Genomic DNA, 18,732 nt, shown 5'->3' on the forward strand with positions numbered 1-18,732 from the left:
TACTGACAGCGCTGAGCGTGGACGGACGTCGGCGTGCATTGTATCGAAAGCTTTCAGAGTCGTGATAAGTCTGGAAAAATAAATAAATAAAACGACTCGAGCACAATATCTATTCATCACTTTTATCTGCATCGTAGAAATGAAAGTTTTATGAAGCTCGTGAAAAAGCTGCGTTATTTTTGTAGTTTGCGAGTAATTTAAGATGGCGATATTACATACCGCAAGTCACGACTAGCGACCGATTGAGAGAAATATGAAATTATATTCAAAACCATCTTCTTATACCTACAGCCACATCATATTAAAACTTCAAATAATTAAGCCTGCAGACCCACCAGAGAACGATCATTTACTCACTTACTGGGAACCTCAAAATGAGCATTTCTCTACAATCCACAAACCTATTACTTAATCTTGGCCGACGACGCAATTATGTCCTGTATTATATCGTCACCCTAAAACAACAAGGTATCATCTGGCATTTATACCAAACTGAGATATCGAGCTCCAAAGTTTTGAATATGAATAAAATCTTAACTATATGCAATGAAAATTGGTAGATATTAACAATACTATTATTATTGCATTATGTTTGTATTTTCAAAGCATTGTATACTAAATATATCTGATATTATCCAATCCAGACATTAAAATTTTGTGATGGAACTTAATTGCTCTGAAAATCGAAAAAAATCAGAGCAACAAAGTTCTATCTGATTATTAAACCTTGATGTTGTGAAAATATTTTGCTACAGGGCTTAATTATTGTGTTTAAAATTGAATAAAAATACCTTTATCGATTAATTCTTTATTAGAACAACATTAAATTAAACATAGTTTATGAAAAATGATAGGACGTGGTATAAAAAAAATGTTTCATAATACTGAGATTTAGAACAATATTAATAGTTTATAAAATGACATGAAAGTATCTTCACTTTCAAGGTTTTTGTTGTTAGAATCCATATGATCCATGATGAACGCTCCAGAGTACTCACATAACTTCACAGCTCTGAAAAAAAAAGTTTTTATGATAATAGACTGGCATAAAAAAAATAGTTTCACAAAACTATTATTACGAAACCTCTCAAATTACTCAATTTTTAAATGAAACTTAATAAAGATATCATTGTATTGTCACTGCAGTGATTCATACAGTAATAATTAAATAGTTTATGAAAAGAGCTATTGCAACTATTATTATTTAGTCAATATCATCGCTAACATCTATGTTTTTTCGCAAACAACATACTCTGCAACTTCTCCAAGTACTTCCACCTACCTGAATAATAAAAAGGAGAATATATATGAAATTATGACATATTCTAGAAACAATTTATTCAGATGTAATGTCAAATTTACAAAATATGAAAGAACAGCAAATAAATTAAGTAAGTACTCATTTGAAAAGAAACATAAGTACCCAAAATCCTCATCAATTGTAATATCATCAGACAGTACCTATAACTTGAAGATCGTTTATATTATCCAATAAATTGAGATTGTTGCTGAAAATAAAATAAATAGATAATAGAATTACTTATATTAAATTTGAAACAAAATAGAATAATTAATTGCAATACATGAATAACACAAATAATACATAACCTCAAACTTACCTTGTATTTAAAGCAACGATATTGTAGGTTGGTGAGGTATATTCGTAGTATTATCATCCTCTTAAATGTCCACAATACCCCTTTCACTTAAATAATTGCTCATCTTTATGTTATTTTTATTAAATTGTTGAAAAACGAAGCGCGAATATTTGAGAGAAACGTACTAGTTTGACAGCTGAACGGAAATGAAACCATATTGCTCCAAAATTATTTTTTTTATAGCAAATGGTCCATAGTTGCTTTCAAATTTTAAATCGAACCATTTTGTTCCAAAACAAATTACCAGTGCATCTGATATAGAACTTAAATGCCCTGCTATGTCATAAACCATAAAGATTTTTAAAATCTTGTAACACAGTTTTAAAGAGAAAATTATTATAAGAATTTCGGTACCAAAAAGTCAAAATTGACCAAAATGCCAGATGATACCTTATTGTTCTAGGGTGACGATATTACAAAATACTGGCATCTAGCCATTCTTTCGCACGGAACATTCTTGACAGCCCATATCTGCATGAATTGTATATTTGTTTACCAGTAGGTATATTCTTTCACAAACGACCACAAGACCGTCCTAAACCCCGTTGGATTAACAAACTCGTCAAGTTCGGCGGATGTCCGTGGCAACGTAGAGCTACGGGCCGAGAACAGTGAAAGGAGCCAGGAGAAGCACGATGATGATATTATTTCTAAGTTTGTATTAAATATAAGCATCAACGTAGGTACTAAGCCGCGTACAAACCAAAGTTGGCAATTTCATAAAATATTTATTTAGCCATAAATGGTTTACATGTATTAATTGTTGTGATAACTAATTCATTAGCAATACTTATTCTGAGATTAAATGGGCAACTCAATAATACATACTTATTATAATGAGTTTGAACCCACACCAAATACATCAAAATACTTCTCTAATAGGCATGTTTTAAAGGCAGTTCAAATCAAGTTTTGAGAATGTAATATTCTTAAATTTTGTCTCTTGAATAATAAATAATATACTAATTAAAAATGTAGTTTAAGTTTTAATTCAACGCGATTAATCGACAGCCAGCACCAATTATTAATACCGTCACTATACAGGCCAATTGTCAGTCATAACCCTCACTTTTCAACGAAGTGACATTTTGATGGTAATGGACTTATTACATACTCTTACATACACGAACTATCATAAATCCCCAAAAAATATGTAAAATCAAAATAATTCAAAACTATTTTTTAGCCATTTGTAACATGACAAAAAATATTCCAGCCAAATGATGTACTCATAAACGTAAGCCACAGGGTACAATTTGTTATAATTGTAATAAAATACTATATAATATTGATACTATCGACCGAAGGTACTTGATGCAATTTGAATTTAAATTCTAATGGATTTAAGTTTTGTACTATTCCACTTGAGTAATAATATAAAATAATAAATAAATATTATATGAAATAATAAGTAAATCAAATGCCACAGTTTTTTTCACTTCCTGAACAATTTGATATTTGAGGGTTACGAAAATTTACCTGTACAGTGACGATACACAACAAATCACTAACACATCGGTAGTTAACTCTAGTATATCACGAGTATTATAAAAAAGTTATCTGAAAACAAACGTAAGAGAGTGTAGAATACGAGCATTTGTCTCTCGCGCGGGTAGGAGAGTCTATCAATATCGCCGCCGTCAACCGAAGTCAGGGGCACAAAAGTCCATTAACTCCCCTACACCAGCCCTGTCGGCGTATTTCACTCTTACAAGATAATATTAAAATATATAAATTTACGAAGCGGCGTTCCGGGGAGGTTACAATATTAAACATCTCGCAAATTTTGACAGGACGGTGTGCTGCGGCGCCATCCACGCGACGTGGAGAAATATTACTCGGAAATCTTAGATTAAGATTTCTTCACACCGAAAACTACGGAAGCACTAAGGGGAAATTAATTGCCTACTACATTATAAAGAACATTATGTCGAGCTGCTCCGATGTACCTTTTCTTCGTCGTAGCTATGCTTGTAAGAACAATATAATATACTCCGTAGTAGACGTTTTATAAAAAGTTTTACAGTGACATACTCTATTTGCATTTTAAAGTTAATTTGCCTCGTGATTACGGTAACCAAATAATAAATAATTACAAGATAAAAAGAACTTTTTATATACAGCGTTTTTAATTTTTTTGTTGAACTATTATGCTCAATATGCTCAAACTTGTACTTGATACGAAGTAAATGAAAATGAAAAAAACAAACTAACAAACAATTAATATAGAATACTGAAATGTCATTTTGACATTTAATTTTGATTTCCATAGTAACGCACGTATATATTAATAATTTAGTTGCTAGGACCACCCCCTTAGCAACCAATAACAGCCTTTTACTTTTTACGGATTTTTCTGAAATAACTTTCCACACAAAACAGAATTAACTGAAAATGAATTCAATTCGGCTTAAAGATGGCTAAAAGTAAGTATAAAAGAATGCATTGGCATCGTGTTCTGATATATTTTAAAAGATTCGAATGTCTAGCTAGTCGGGAAGTTAGTTAAAAATCGATTGCAAGATTTGTACCGGACCAAGAACCACCAGACAAATAAGAATACGAGCTAAGAAAAACGTTGTAATAAAATAGCATGCGAAATTATTCGTTTGATGTATATTTATCGATATCAAAAATGTGACATCATGTCATCAATGTGCGTTAAAAACGTGATTCAGTTATATTTGATTATTTTTCTTGTCCATATAATTTATGCAAATAAAAAAATCGCACTCAACTAATTTTTTATTGAGAAAGCATCAGAAAACATAAATTTTAGAAAAAATCGTATACCGAGTGATGACTGATTTCGGTAGCCTAGTTGGCAAAGCACTCGTCCAACATGCGATAGATGTGAGTTGAAATCTTAGTCAGTTAAAGACTATGTATTTTCGACTATGTTAAATTTTTGTAGCTAGTCCTGAATAAAACTACATATTATAATAAAACAAAACATGCAGCCTAAATTCATGTAATATTATAACTATCTTGGGCCGTTCGTCTGATTAGACCAGTGATACCGAACGGAAGTGTTTGTCCTTTCACTCGTCCGACGACGGAAACGGCCATTATATGCAATTAGCATGTTATTTAAATTTGGTAATTAAAAATTAATCAAAAGGTACGCAGTGATTGTGTGAAATATTTCTTAAAATCTCGGGAACCCTTACCTAGCCAATGCACTATCGAAGAATTTGAATTACTTAATTGTATATTTATATCCAACGTTTTGAATATACAAGTTAGGCACCTTAACATATTATAATACATCAACACTACTGTAACTGTAATGTTAGAATGCAAATTTGAAACACTTTGAGAAACAGTCCGTAGTAGGGCGACGACGTTTATTACCTACTTATATCTATATTTCTCAATTTTCATTCTATCATTCCGTGCTACTACTAAATCTCTCGTCTCTGTGCGTTATCGAACTTGTTAAATTATCAAAATGTTTCACTGTTTAAAAACACCATTTTTTTCGAAAGCTTAAGGAAATTCTTGTGGAACATGGTTTGGAATAACAGGCTTAGAAAAATATAATTGTATTGCCAACGAATGCCACTCAATAATACTATACTGTCACATTTGTCACACATATTAATAAAATTATATAAATACCTACGACCACTGTAGAATGTGTCAACAGGTGTACAACTGTTACTGGAGTTCTAGAAAATGTCATTATTTATAACGATAGTAAATAAAGAAGAAAATGTAGTTCTGAATCAATAAAATCTATAAAACTAGGTACATAAAAAAACATTCCTATAACACTATCAAAATATTATCGAAATAAACGTAGGTACAGCGCGTTGGGGTTTTTATTCAAACGATTCGAGTAATTTGCATTTTCTGTATCTAGGTGTGCTACGTGCATGTCAAACGGATTATGATAACCTATAAGGCATCGGTGTCTCTACCTTGCTGGAAATTATGCACGCATAGACTGTAAACAGGCCCAATTGAAGAAGTACACAAGTCCATAATAAACCTATGCTCTGTGAGGCGAGCGAAACACCTGTCTGCCTTGGCAAGTGTTTATTAAGTGTTCTGTGCAACAACGAACACCGTAAACTGCATAAGCATTGTATTTGCATAAGTGCGAATGGTCTCTCTCAAGGTTCGCCCGATGAAACATCGCTAGGAGGCCGCGTAACTTATCTGGATAATATCTGAAAACTGCGCACCAGTGTTGCCAACTGTCCATTCGCAATAATTATGTCAGCTGATAGGTAATAAAACAAGCTAGATAGCTGAAAAAAATGCTAAATTTTAAAATATTATGTCACAATTATTAACATTGTTTTTACAAAAAAATACTCGAAAACGAATTTCGTGTTTTATAACTAATAAAATAAGACATAAAATTAAAAATAAATGCAAGTAAGAAAATGTAGTCAACATTTTTTAGGTAACGTTTATTTTGTTTATAGGATAAGGCAGTGGTCGGCAAACTCTTTAGTTAACAGAGCCAAATATCAACAATTCAACGATTGAGATTTCTTTTGAGAGCCAAATTTCTTAAACTTAAATTATATACCTATGTAGGTACACTGTTTATTAACTTAATAAACTTTAGTTAATGATTAAAGTCTAAATTAAAATATTGGTACACTGAATAAAACTTGATATCATACTTAATAATGAATGATCTTATTTATTGATAAAAAAAATAATTGTATGTAAGGTAAGGTATCCATAAAATTAAATCATGTCAGGTTTGTAGTTGATGTTTTTAATTTTAAGTCTTATTGATGATTCCAGGTTCTCATTAATAAGACGACTTCTCAATTTACTCTTGATTTCCTCTCTTAGAAATCCATTTACTAACCACAAAACATGCAATATTAATTTTGTTGGAAGATTGTATTCATTAATTAAATACAGAACTAGATTTTTCTTGACTCTTCTAAAGTTCCTTAACTGCTTTCTTTCTTGCATCACCGATAGGATATTTTGTGCTAAATGACGTGTATTTAGTTGTAAAGTGTCCCTCCAAATTTGACTTCTTGTTATGCGCCAATGTCATGTTATTCGACAAATAATACAAGTCGGTAGGCTCTTTATTTTCGTCATCCGATTTTCTTTGCTTCTTCTTTGTAGTGATGGCAGAGAGCATTTGTGGCAGAGCTACACTCAAGGCGCCAAAGAGTCGCATGTGGCTCTCGAGCCGCGGCTTGCCGACCGCTGGGATAAGGTATACATAAATCATTCTACAGTGGCACGGGCGTTACGCGTATGTATTGGAATTGCTTGCTCCAATGCCTGGTTTAATGCTAACAAACAATACCACTACAAGTCGCGTTTCCGTACCCATGGTGCCACTGTAGAATGATTTCACTATACAAGGTACACATGTGACATGACCAACATGTTGATTTTCAAGAAAATCGAGTGTTATATATTATATTCTAGCTTTATTATGAGAAGTTTTAAGCTGTTTGCGGTGTCGAAAAACGCTGTATTTAACGTCATATGCCAGAATCGAATTATGCAAGCTAGATGCCTATTCAAAAATGTTACATCTGGCAAGAAAAACTCTAATATCACAACACTGTTGCACACGTACTCACAAATTAGAGAACATGGTTTTTTTTAACTTCTTTTTAGTTTTCTTTAACAAAAGCATCATTCCTATCCTGGCGGGAGTGGCACGAAAGAAGAGCGTCCTGACTGTGTTCGTACACATTTCATCAGTAAGGTTCGCTTTCTCCAAAGGCTTGTTGCCGGATGCACCTACAGTAGATGTGTAAATTTCCATTTTGTTAGCAGAACATAATAATATATATGCCTCCAGCCTCCACACAGTCGAAGTTATATTAACTTGTTGTACGAGCTATGGTTGCTAGGGATGATATACCTACGTATTGATAAAACATGTAGGTATTTCTTTGTTAGACGCGGAAAAGAATTCACGGGTTTAGAGACGGTCGCTCTACCAACTTCGCGACCATCTCTAGCATATCTGTTCAGTTGGCGTATATAATTTTCGTCTTTATAGCTACCCTCTTAATTACGGTAGGACAATTTTATGGGTTGACATCACATTGTAATAATAACGAACACCGCTGGACAATAAGACATTCAGCTCTCTTATGACCGGACTCGTGACTGACTGATGGTTGAGGAGGAGGAGGTTCAACAGTGCCACAAGACCAATCTACACGTTACAGAGTCGAAACAGAAATTTTTTTTGCATCTAAAAGAAAACTTGGATACGAAATTGGTAATTGTATATTGGATTACGCGTGTCTGAGAAAGCGCACGGAGAAAGCTGAAAAAATGTAGTTATATGGGTATAAAATGGGTTAGCTTTCCCCGAAGGCACTGAGATCTTAAGGGGGCTCCAGGTTCGATCCCGGTGAGGTAACAGTATTAGAATGTGGTTTCCTCAAAGCCTGGGTGTTCATGTGATCGTTTCGTTTCGTTTCTACTACTGCACTACAGTTGAGATGAGTGATGCTCTTCGAAATAAGTGGTTTTATTTATCAAAACAGCTAGTAATACGGAAATGACATGGGTACTTAAAAATATTACTTAAATTTGGTTTCAATGTACTACACATTAAATAGGACACATTGTGGAATGTAGATGTTTGGGAAGATAATAATGTAGGTTAGTATTTATTGTGCCGACCAAATAAATCAAATCCGTACTGGGATCTCGGTAGCGTACAGTTTCACTGGATGGATACGTGTTTTTGCTTTAAAGCTTAAAACGCGATCTTATGGATATATTAAATATTTTAATTTTTTTCCCTCAAAACGGGACCTCTACTAATTTTTAGTACTTACGCGTATTCAAGAAAACGCATATTTCTTTATAATTTGTATTTATTAATGAAAAGAATGATAATTATTCTTGGCAGGACTTCTTAAAATTTACTTTGGTAATTAACATTGCTTTAAGAATTGCGACTGTATTTTTTTCTATCGATTTTTTGATTTTTCGCGCCTTTTTTTTAAATTATTACCGTGGGTTGCTCTCTTTTTGCAAACGGAATATTTCAGCGTCCCGAAGCCGTGCTTTTAGGGACAACGGGATAGGCTACTTAAAAACGGGACGTATGGTTACTTATGGATGCACCCATTGCCGATTCAAGTAGAAAGCCGATACATTCACAACGACTGGTCCTACTTTTTCCGCCCCTCCCGTTGTTGTCTATGTATGAACTGTCATTGCCTGTCATTGTTCTATAGAGTGCTCATACTGACACGTCTGTCGTGTTCACACAGGGAATTGTTTGATTTGAATAGATAAGTTAAATGATAAATAATACACTAGCATTAACACACCTTCTACAAATGTAATGCATATATCAATGCTACATATTTTTTGGAAATCGATATTATCTGAAGGACTAGTCTGCTTTGACAGCCGATGAATAACAGGAATGTATATTATTTATTAATAACACTGATAGTTAATATATTTGATTTGAGATTTTTTTATAATTCAATTTTAAACGAGAATATATATACAAAACAAGGGCGAATCAATATGTCAAGCAATCTGGGATCTGATTTTGACAGCTGAAAAGTGGACCACTCATTACTTGTGCAAACAGTTATGCTCAGGCTTTATTAATCTAAAGATGGCCGTGATGCACCGCATTCACTGCATTTATTGACCTCACGCCACGAATATATTATGTAGGTACATAAGTATATTATATTTTTGTAAAAATAATAATAATATTTGATTATCAACGAAAGCATATTTTTTTTACTTTTCATGCAATCCCATATTATTATTTATCATGAGCATACATTTACATGTGGGTACACTGACAAAGTCAAATTCCAAAAATTAGTATGCACTTAGGTGTCAATTTTATAGTGCTACATTTTAAATTAAAAGATCAACAGTTGCCATTATTATTATTATTATTACAGTCAGCAGAATGCGACAGCATAACAATAATGAGATAATTTCGATTCAGATATCGTTAGTCCATCCACAGCGATATTATACCGACAACTGGATTAGGGATAATCGCAGAGACGAGAGCGCATCTTCTATCGTGTTATCTTCGCGGCGAGTGGCAATACAACGAGATAATAAGTATACAATTTACCATCCAACCATACAATTAGATTGTAATGTCGAGAATAGAGCAAACATATTGAGCAATAACAGAATATTATATTATACAATAGTATTGCGCTTTTGTATCACATGGCATTTTTAGTGGCGATTTTCTTTGGCACTGATCACACGATCGATTCGTCAGAACGTTTCAAAAGAGGCCTTCAAACAGTTCAAATCAGTCATAAAATTATTGATTATACCAAAATTTTAATTAGATCACAAATTGAACGTGAAATGTCGCTCAAAGCATAATAAAATATCTAACTTAACCGCTCACCAAATTTATTTTTAAGGTTTATTCAAGAATGTTCATTTGCCATTGTTCGTGTAGATTTAATATTTTTAATTTATAAAGTACATTATTTACGGAAAAAATGCAATAAGATGAAATTTAATATAAATTTAAAAAAATAGTTTAATTTTATTTTTTAACCGTGGGGAGTTGGGTCTCAAAGTCCCTAAATCCGCCACTAAGCATAAGATATCTATGGCTTAGGCATAAAGTCCACTAAAGCGGGCATATTCTATGTGAATCATCGAATATACAACGTAATCAAATACGCCAGCGCACACTGGATTTGACGACGCATTGTGCTCGCCCGCCCCATGAGTCACCGTTGTGTGGCTTCTCAGCGGCACGAATTAACGAAAATACAACGTAGTCCATTCATTGAACACGGCAAACAACGTTCCTGGAAGCGTCGTCGATAGACGGGCGAGAAGGCATTATTTAATAACAGTGAACTCTTTGTTTAGTTATTGCGTGTCCGATATTTCGCTGGTAGAATGATGTCATCGTGAATATTAATTACAAGCCCCGAGAAATTTAATAATATTTTTATTGCTTTGTTATAAGAGACGCTGATAATAATAATTATTTTGTGATCTTTGAGCCCCTTATTACATAGGTGAAAGGTAATGCGCGGGTGGGAGGGGGCCTACTTCGTAGAGAGCGCACCGAGCGCCGCTTTGGTGGGCTTTATGCCTTAGGCCAGTATAAAGAACTCTGTATCAATATTATTGACTTGCAATACACAATAGTATGTCTAATATCTTTATGCCGTGCTAGTAAGCAAGATATGTAACACTATTAATCTATTATCTATTGCCATTTGCAATTAGACATCAGTATTACTATATATTATACATTGTCATTCAACGCAGAATTCACTTGTGGTTGCGAAAGGGTTCAACCAATCTCTTTGGTACCGAACGACGACCCTAGCTAGTCGCGGGTGTTCGACGCAGCGGCGCTATGTATGCGATAATACCATACAAACGATGTGAAAAATGTAGTGGTCAAATTCGCAATGTGATCGAATATCGTCTGGTAATGTCCTAAAATGTTTACGGAAAGGGAAGAGCTGTTCAAGTAGGTTCAACCAGCTGTTAAGCCACCACATCAGTAAATTTTGTTGTGTATTTAGAAAATTTGTGGCGTCATACTGTCAACTTGAAGATGGCTTTACTTGGATTGTCCGGCAGTTTTGTTACTATAGCTATTATTGTTATTTAATATTTTTTTTAATTTTGCCTCTGTGTGCTCCTCTCTCCCATAGGTACTGTCATGTAAATTCTGTCAAAGTACACTTATATGCATGACGTCCTAAGTAATAATGAAATACTGATGGTTTAGATCAAAACGTATGGTCCCGTGATACGCTCGAAAGAAAGGGTGCGGTTTGGTTATTAACTTCAATGATCGAAAATAATCGTGTCACTATTGTCGATATATTTTTTTTAGTTCCCCTTTTGTTAAGCTTCACTGGAAGCAGTTATAACCTATATTGGGATCTATACACATTTGTTTTACAGTCATAGCGGGCGTAAATTATACTATAATATTATGGTATAGATCTACCATCATAAATTGGCGTTTCAGCGAGGGCGCTAGTATGACATTGAGAATTTTACCATAACTAACAAAAAAATAGTAATTTATAATTTATTATTGGTAGTAGATTTCTGTACAAATATTATGCAATCCATAATTCGAGAAACATGTTGTAAAATTAAATGGCATTTATAACAAATTTATCCTCGATAAACAATTTTAGTTTCAAATTCGACCGGCTGCCAACTTACGATCTTAGATCTTAGATCTTTAGTATGTTTAGGATGCGCGAATCGTACTACCTACCGTGATAAATGAATGAAGGTAAGGTATCGCTACAAGATTTATACTATATTTATAAATTGCTGTAAGTCTATGCAGCTATTTGATGAAGAATTCATCACAATACCAGTAGGCAATGTATCAGATTTTGAAGATAATTTGGCGGCACTCACCGCTAGCGAGAAATCCTTTATTTTTACAGGCGAGCTGCGTTTAGATTGCGAAACGCGGGTTCAACAAACCGCTCGCCAAACAACATCACAATATCAGCTGTTGGTGCAATAACACTACTCGCACGGCAGACGTGACGTAACAGCTGATTCGCAACCGAGCCGACATTAGCCATTCACCGGTCGCGCCCGAAGACTATTTATATTTTTATTATCGTTTTTATTTATTATCAACGATTACCAACATACTTTCGCATCGGCGCGAGCGCTATTATTAAAAATATAATATTGAAGATAAAAAATGTATGCCCCAAATAAACAACAAAAACATATGTACAGAATCATTTAAGTATATTCAGAAATTATACAGATTCGTGTGTAATATGTAGCCATCAATATTCGATTTTCACACAACACTATTTTCCAATTTAAACTAGTGTCCTATGTCACTATTTTTCTGTTCACTACATCTACATAAAACTCAGATTTTACAAGCCGTACTAGAGCAAATCTGAAAATAAAGGGATCAAGATTTTCAAATATCACAGATAGCTAAAAATGTATACCTACACCAGGCAAACAAGATGGAATATACTACCTACAAAATAATATTTTATATTTAAAGGATTATTGATAAATTTTATACATGTCACGATACCAGTAGAATACGTAGTCATCAAGTCATATTTAGGATTGTGTCACGAACACGTTTAGTGTGCCCCTGAGAGGACGCTCCCATAAGGAGTGGTACCATCCAACCGCTCGATCTGATCAAAATAGTCAATGTACCACCGGTTATATAGCGAGAAGCTCACGACCCCCGACAAAGACGAGCCATATATGATGTATGAGGAAGTCCTACAGTTGCCCCAGCAGGTTCCACTGCTCCTCAGGGTGAACTGTAGAAGAGATAAGTCGGTCATAAGGACCATGAAGAGTGATGGTAAGAATGTAAATAACGACGGAGTAATAATAAGGTAGTAATTAAAATTCAATTAAATAAATAATTGATAGGTATATAAATGTTAAATTAGCATAATACTGTATTGGACTTCGAGTAGATATAATAATGTAATTAAGATAAATGGATCTAATATTGTATAATTGCGATGATTAGGTATTGTCAGCGTGTGTAATTGTAAACCGACATTAATATATAAATCTGTACCTATAATTAGAATATAATGTTGACATATGATGTGTGTCATATGAGCAGCCTTGGCGCGGCGTTCGCTGGTCGGTAACCGGACAGTTGTCTCCCTCGCACAACTGGATCAATTCCCTATCCCGACCGCGGCCGCAGCCGATTGGCTCATGTGTGGAGCGAAAACCCGGTTACGCAATCCATGACAGCCGCGAGATCTCCATACAAACACATTATCAATGATAGCTAGAGCTGCACGTGTCCGATCAACGTGAAACTTGAAATGACATATGCGTCTATGGACCGCGGAGATTTTAATTATTTTATAGTACGCGTAACCATAAAGGTTCGCGAGATATAGAGCTCGGAGACTGGTCAGATTCCATTAATTTTAGCGCCTTAAATATAAGTTAATTAGATATAACATTTATATGTATACGTAGAGAATAAGACCTAATATTTTAATAATTTTTATTTTTATCATAAATATACACGTAGCGCGTGGGCGGCCCGCTTATAGGTCCGGACTGGTGGCTCCCGCCCTTCAATCATGAGGAGACTCACATCACGGGGTGCATACTCAAATGCTAGCGTAAGCGGTAACGAGCAGATTGACGTATCACACTCTTTGATACACTGAGTTTTCGCTTGGTTAATTAAAATCTAAAAGTACAATACCAGCTAAAAAACACATTCATTGTAAGGAGAGCTATATGAAATCGCGCTCTCAGCGGGATGTCGCGAACGAGATTTCATGCCAGCGGCCCGCGCCTACCGAACTCCGTTGATTTCAGCTCGCTCGCGGCTTGCGGTTCCGCGGGGCAATCAATTAAGTCCAAATCTCATAGTGAAAATGATATGTGGATTTTTGACCCGTAGAACGCTCGCCGAGGGGATGAAATCTCCCGATTCGAATAAAAACCCAGGATTTCCGAATTCTGTATCCAGTTTTCTCACTGCTTCCGAGGACGTCACCACGCCGGTGGACGATCCAAATTCGCATCTATTTTCATACATTTGTGCAGTTGCACAGGAGTTTGGGACCACCCAACTCCCCCTTTCCTCCTGCGGGTAAAATACCCTAAGTTGGACTTAGCGTTTCGGCGCGAAAAATCGTTTAGAAGTACCTAACCGGGACTTATAAAAATTTCGTGAATAATTTTCGGGAATAAATACCTATCTGGTACTTTAACATTTTCGGTGTGAGAAATAAATTATAAATACCTAACTGGGACTTATAAAAATTTCGTGAATAATTTTCTGTCATAAATACCTATCTGGTACTTTAATATTTTTGGAACAAATTGTGAAGTTTCTCTCTCGAATCAATATCTTTTTTTTGTGTTGCGAGTGTTAATGTACTTTATCATCTGACGGATGACCGTATACTGTGCTTCGAACATTTATGTGAATAATATTAACTTTTTTTTGAACACTAATAATTATAATATGATGAACCATTGTGAACTTTGTGAACTTTTGTGAACTTGAACAATATATGGACCATCTACCAACTATGAGTTTTTATTCTGACTTCCAACCATACGAAGACCTTGGCCTGTGACTCCTCTTGGCATTGACAACCTTCACTTCCATACCCTTGGAACTAGCCGCGGCAGTGGAGGGCCCCGTCAATTGCCATAATATGACATCCAAAAAGAGATTATTTCCTCATTTTCATATATTCAAATTCAAATAAACCCTGCCTAAGCCAAACTAGCATAGTGGAGGTAGGTACGCTGTGAAGATCCGATAAAAATAGTGTACACTTTGTCAGACATACTTAGTTACTTTCATTGAATTAAGAATTGTATATTACAGATGTTTGGTTAGTTTTTTTTTTAATTTATCTTAAACCGAACCATAATAGAGAAACGAATATTGGTTTACTATTCGCTAGTATGTGGCTTAGTTTACGCAGGGTTTAGTTGACTTTTAAAAACTAGGCAACACTATCTACAATTTGTAGTGTTAGTTCAATGAAAACAAATATCTACCTATTACTGACTAAATTTAATGTTCACTATTTATATCGGATATATCATACTATACACGTTTGAAGTAACACAAGTAGAGATATTTCACTAACACACGAATTCGAGAATATAAATGTAAATAAATTATGGAAAGCCTAAATTATTATCATTGTAGATAGATACGCCTATCCAATACGCGGAGGTCAGAAATACGAACAATACAGCCTACACGCAAGATAGTTATCCGAACGAGTTATTTTTATGCGTCGAGTTCACAAAGAAGGACGTTCGAAGATAAATAATAATAGGCGCTCAATCAAAAGCGCCCCCGCGGCAGCCTCAATGCGCCGCGAGTAAAGAGCCCTGTCAAGCAGTGCAACAGTTCCCTGCAAACTAGTGTACCTATGAGCCTTTATATCAGGCCAGTCAGTGATGGTGAACAGCATGCACATTTATAATTCAATTATTTTTGCATACTTAATAATCGTAGTAGTAGTAATAACAATTAATAGATAATACTTGATAATTTGTATCAAATTTTTGCATATCAAATAGTCATCATCATCATCAGCCGGGGTCAATCCACTGCTGGATGAAGGCCTCCCCAAGCTTCTTCCAACTCTCTCGGTCCTGTGTCGTTCGCTGCCACGTATTTCCGCCGAACTTTATCAGTTCGTCAATCCAGCGGCTTTTAGGGCGACCCTGTGGCCGTTTCGTGCCCCTTGGGTACCATTGAATGACGGAATTTGTCCTTTCGGCGAGCAATGTACCCCGCCCATCTCCATTTCAGTTGTTTGGAAACGTCTATTACATCGCGTACTCCTGTCTGCGTCCTAACCCATTCGTTTCTCTTACGGTCCTTCATATATCCTATATCAAATATTAGCTGTAAGAATATATAATATGTTTTAATTGCGTTAGCATTTACTTGGTAGAATTCTATTTTACAAGAACTATAATAGCATATTATGCTGGTCGTCATTAAAGTATATCGAATAAGTAATACGGATACATCACGTTTTATTTTTAATAGCACCATAAAGGGAAAATAAATATGGCCACGTATCTTATCTTATCACCAGATTACCAAATTATATTGGAGTATGTTTACTGAAAATGTAAAACTAATATCGATAAACACTCGGTACAAAGCATTAATCATAACAAACGCTATTTTTGTATGTTTTGCAATTTAACGATTCTGCTGTCAAGACTTTTATCGACATAATACAACATTAATTTTCCATTCAAGAGCCAGCCAAATCAGTACCTAGGTGAAGATTTCAAATCTGATTCCACGTCCGATTCTATATCACACCTAGTTTATGCAAGTACAATGTTTGATTCAAGAACGAGCGTTTATTAAACATGTCTCGTAAAACACATTGAAAATTGAAGAGTGCAGAGTATCTAGTCCTAGTGCAATATCTACTCGAGCTTGACATTCACTGCAATGGGAGTTTTCCGCCTGATAAATTGCCCGTCGGCCGACAAAACCTGCGCGGGAATCAAGCATTCCGCAAAGAAGGATTGCAGCCACTACAAACGTAGTACAAAAATAAACAATACACGCAGCAAACAAGGAGTACCCACTTACTCCTGGTAAAGCCAAGTAGAAAGTTCGCAAACAAATCATAAGCCGACACTAACGAGCGAATCGGTCGTTAGGGGGTTTATTGAAGTTTTTCAATATTGAAAGGATACTTTTGTTCGGTTCATCCGAAATACTATACAATCGTAATGGGAAATTGAAAGTACAATAATATTATTATTATGACGGTTTTCAAGATGATCATAAAAAATGGTAGTAACTTGCAATAAGTACTATAAAATAATAGGATAATGTGTTAATTAATTTTATTTGGTTAATAGTTTACGTTACAAATTTAAGTATTTCGGCTTTCACACAATTTGGAACTTATACCTTTGGTGGAAAATTAGGTTTCATATTACTTATGTAAAAATCAAATAGCTTTCAAAATATGTGTGTTTCAATGACATTATTAATGGACAACGCACTCAACACAGTAGCTAGCAAGTAAATTCCCGCATAGTGACATTCGCACATATATAGGTAGGCGTCACGCAATTTCCATTATGCGATATTACGCATCGGGAATTTATGGCAATATCACCTTTATTGTAATGGCGTTGGAACAGTGTTTCTAGTGTCAATGTTCATTTGAGCGAACCCGTTCGAACCGAACCATTCGGCAGACCCGACAAAAAGCATCGGGAATTTATAGCAATATCACCTTTATTGTAATGGCGTTAGAACAGATTATGCCATTCGGCAGACCCGACAAAAAAATGAGTGTCATTTTTTTCCAGATGCTTTGTCCATATTAATGTCATTGGTGTGTTTAAATAAATGTCAGTGTAACTAAAACATGTCTATGCCACTTAAGAGCCATTACACATTAACGTTTGTAGAAGCGCCACAAACACTATTTACCACTGGCGAAGGTTGGCGGTAGGTTGTGTATAGCCGATATAAATACTGCACACTAAACTTTGTCAGTCATACATATTTGTTTTCATAGAAACTAATAAACATAAATTGTGTGAAATGGTGATGAATAGTTTTTAAAATCAAATTAAGCCATGCCTAAACCAAACTACAATAGATTAAGATAAATGTAATTTGTTTCAATTCAACGAAAAGAAATAATTTTGACTGAAAAAATGTGTACTATTTATGTCGGATCTCCACATCTTATGACTACCCTTCGCCACTGCTATTTACTGCAGTTACTACAAGCTGTGTAAATTGAGTGTCAATATCTATTTTAATTTAAAAGAGAATTATAACAAATTCAATCAAACTAATCCTAACAGATGGCCCCACATCCTGAAGTGGGTCGGCAGGTTACAATCTTTAACGGCCCCCCTACCCATCGCTAAGGTTAAGGCCACTGCATTGCTTTACAGCAGCGTATTTTTAAATAAATCCACTTGAATTATTGAACTGTCAGCACTCAGCATCAAATGAAGCACTGATCGCGACCTCGTTTTGTAGTAGCCAATTAACATGGGACCCCTCGCCATATTGGATAAAATAGTCGTTTTCATTAAAGACAGAAAACACACTAAAAATAATTAATATAAAATAAAATTCTACACGTGAATTGTCATTCACTGCGTCTAACGCAACTGGTGCGTTGCCCATCAGGCGGCCATTAGATATAATTAGCATTACATCGCACAATCACATGTTTTAAAAAGAGTTAATATTACAATGAAGTAAAATAGCACCTTTTTAGACCTGGACTTTTTTATTTGTGTTTATCTCGCTTAGCTGGCCGGGCCGCAGAGTATTTGCCTTGTTAGCCCCCAATAAGCCATGATCTAACATCATATTTTAATAATCGTGTAAAAATCAATATCTCATTAAATCAAATGAGAGCGGTGCCGATCGTCATAAACTTATAAAATTATGTGGAATAACTAATTATAAATTGCTTTATTTTTATTTTATTAATTCTGTCGACTGAAAGCACTCGATGAAAGTTTAATTTAAATTCTAATTGATGAGAGTTTTGTACTGTACAAAACTCTCATTAGTTAGAAGTTA

General features: G+C 34.9%; 1 protein-coding gene and 1 long non-coding RNA gene across 4 annotated transcripts in view; both read right to left on the minus strand.

Annotated features, from left to right (window-relative positions):
* The window catches only part of LOC147075650 (uncharacterized), a 413,567-nt gene that overhangs the window by 158,176 nt on the left and 236,659 nt on the right, over positions 1-18,732 (minus strand). The gene's annotated exons all lie outside the window — the stretch shown is intronic.
* LOC147075651 (uncharacterized) lies at positions 898-1,935 on the minus strand. Of its 2 annotated transcripts, none has more exons than XR_015069993.1 (3): positions 1,620-1,935; positions 1,424-1,508; positions 898-1,012 (listed from the first exon to the last, which is right to left on the minus strand). It is a non-coding gene; the product is annotated as an uncharacterized LOC147075651 (long non-coding RNA). The 2 variants fall into 2 exon arrangements; XR_015069992.1 differs by having other exon boundaries at positions 906-1,012; positions 1,462-1,508.

Source organism: Rhyacophila brunnea, unplaced genomic scaffold (assembly GCF_057557595.1).
Source record: "Rhyacophila brunnea isolate RB1 unplaced genomic scaffold, BYU_Rbru_1.0 scaffold_14, whole genome shotgun sequence".
Classification (NCBI taxonomy): Eukaryota; Metazoa; Arthropoda; class Insecta; order Trichoptera; family Rhyacophilidae; genus Rhyacophila; species Rhyacophila brunnea.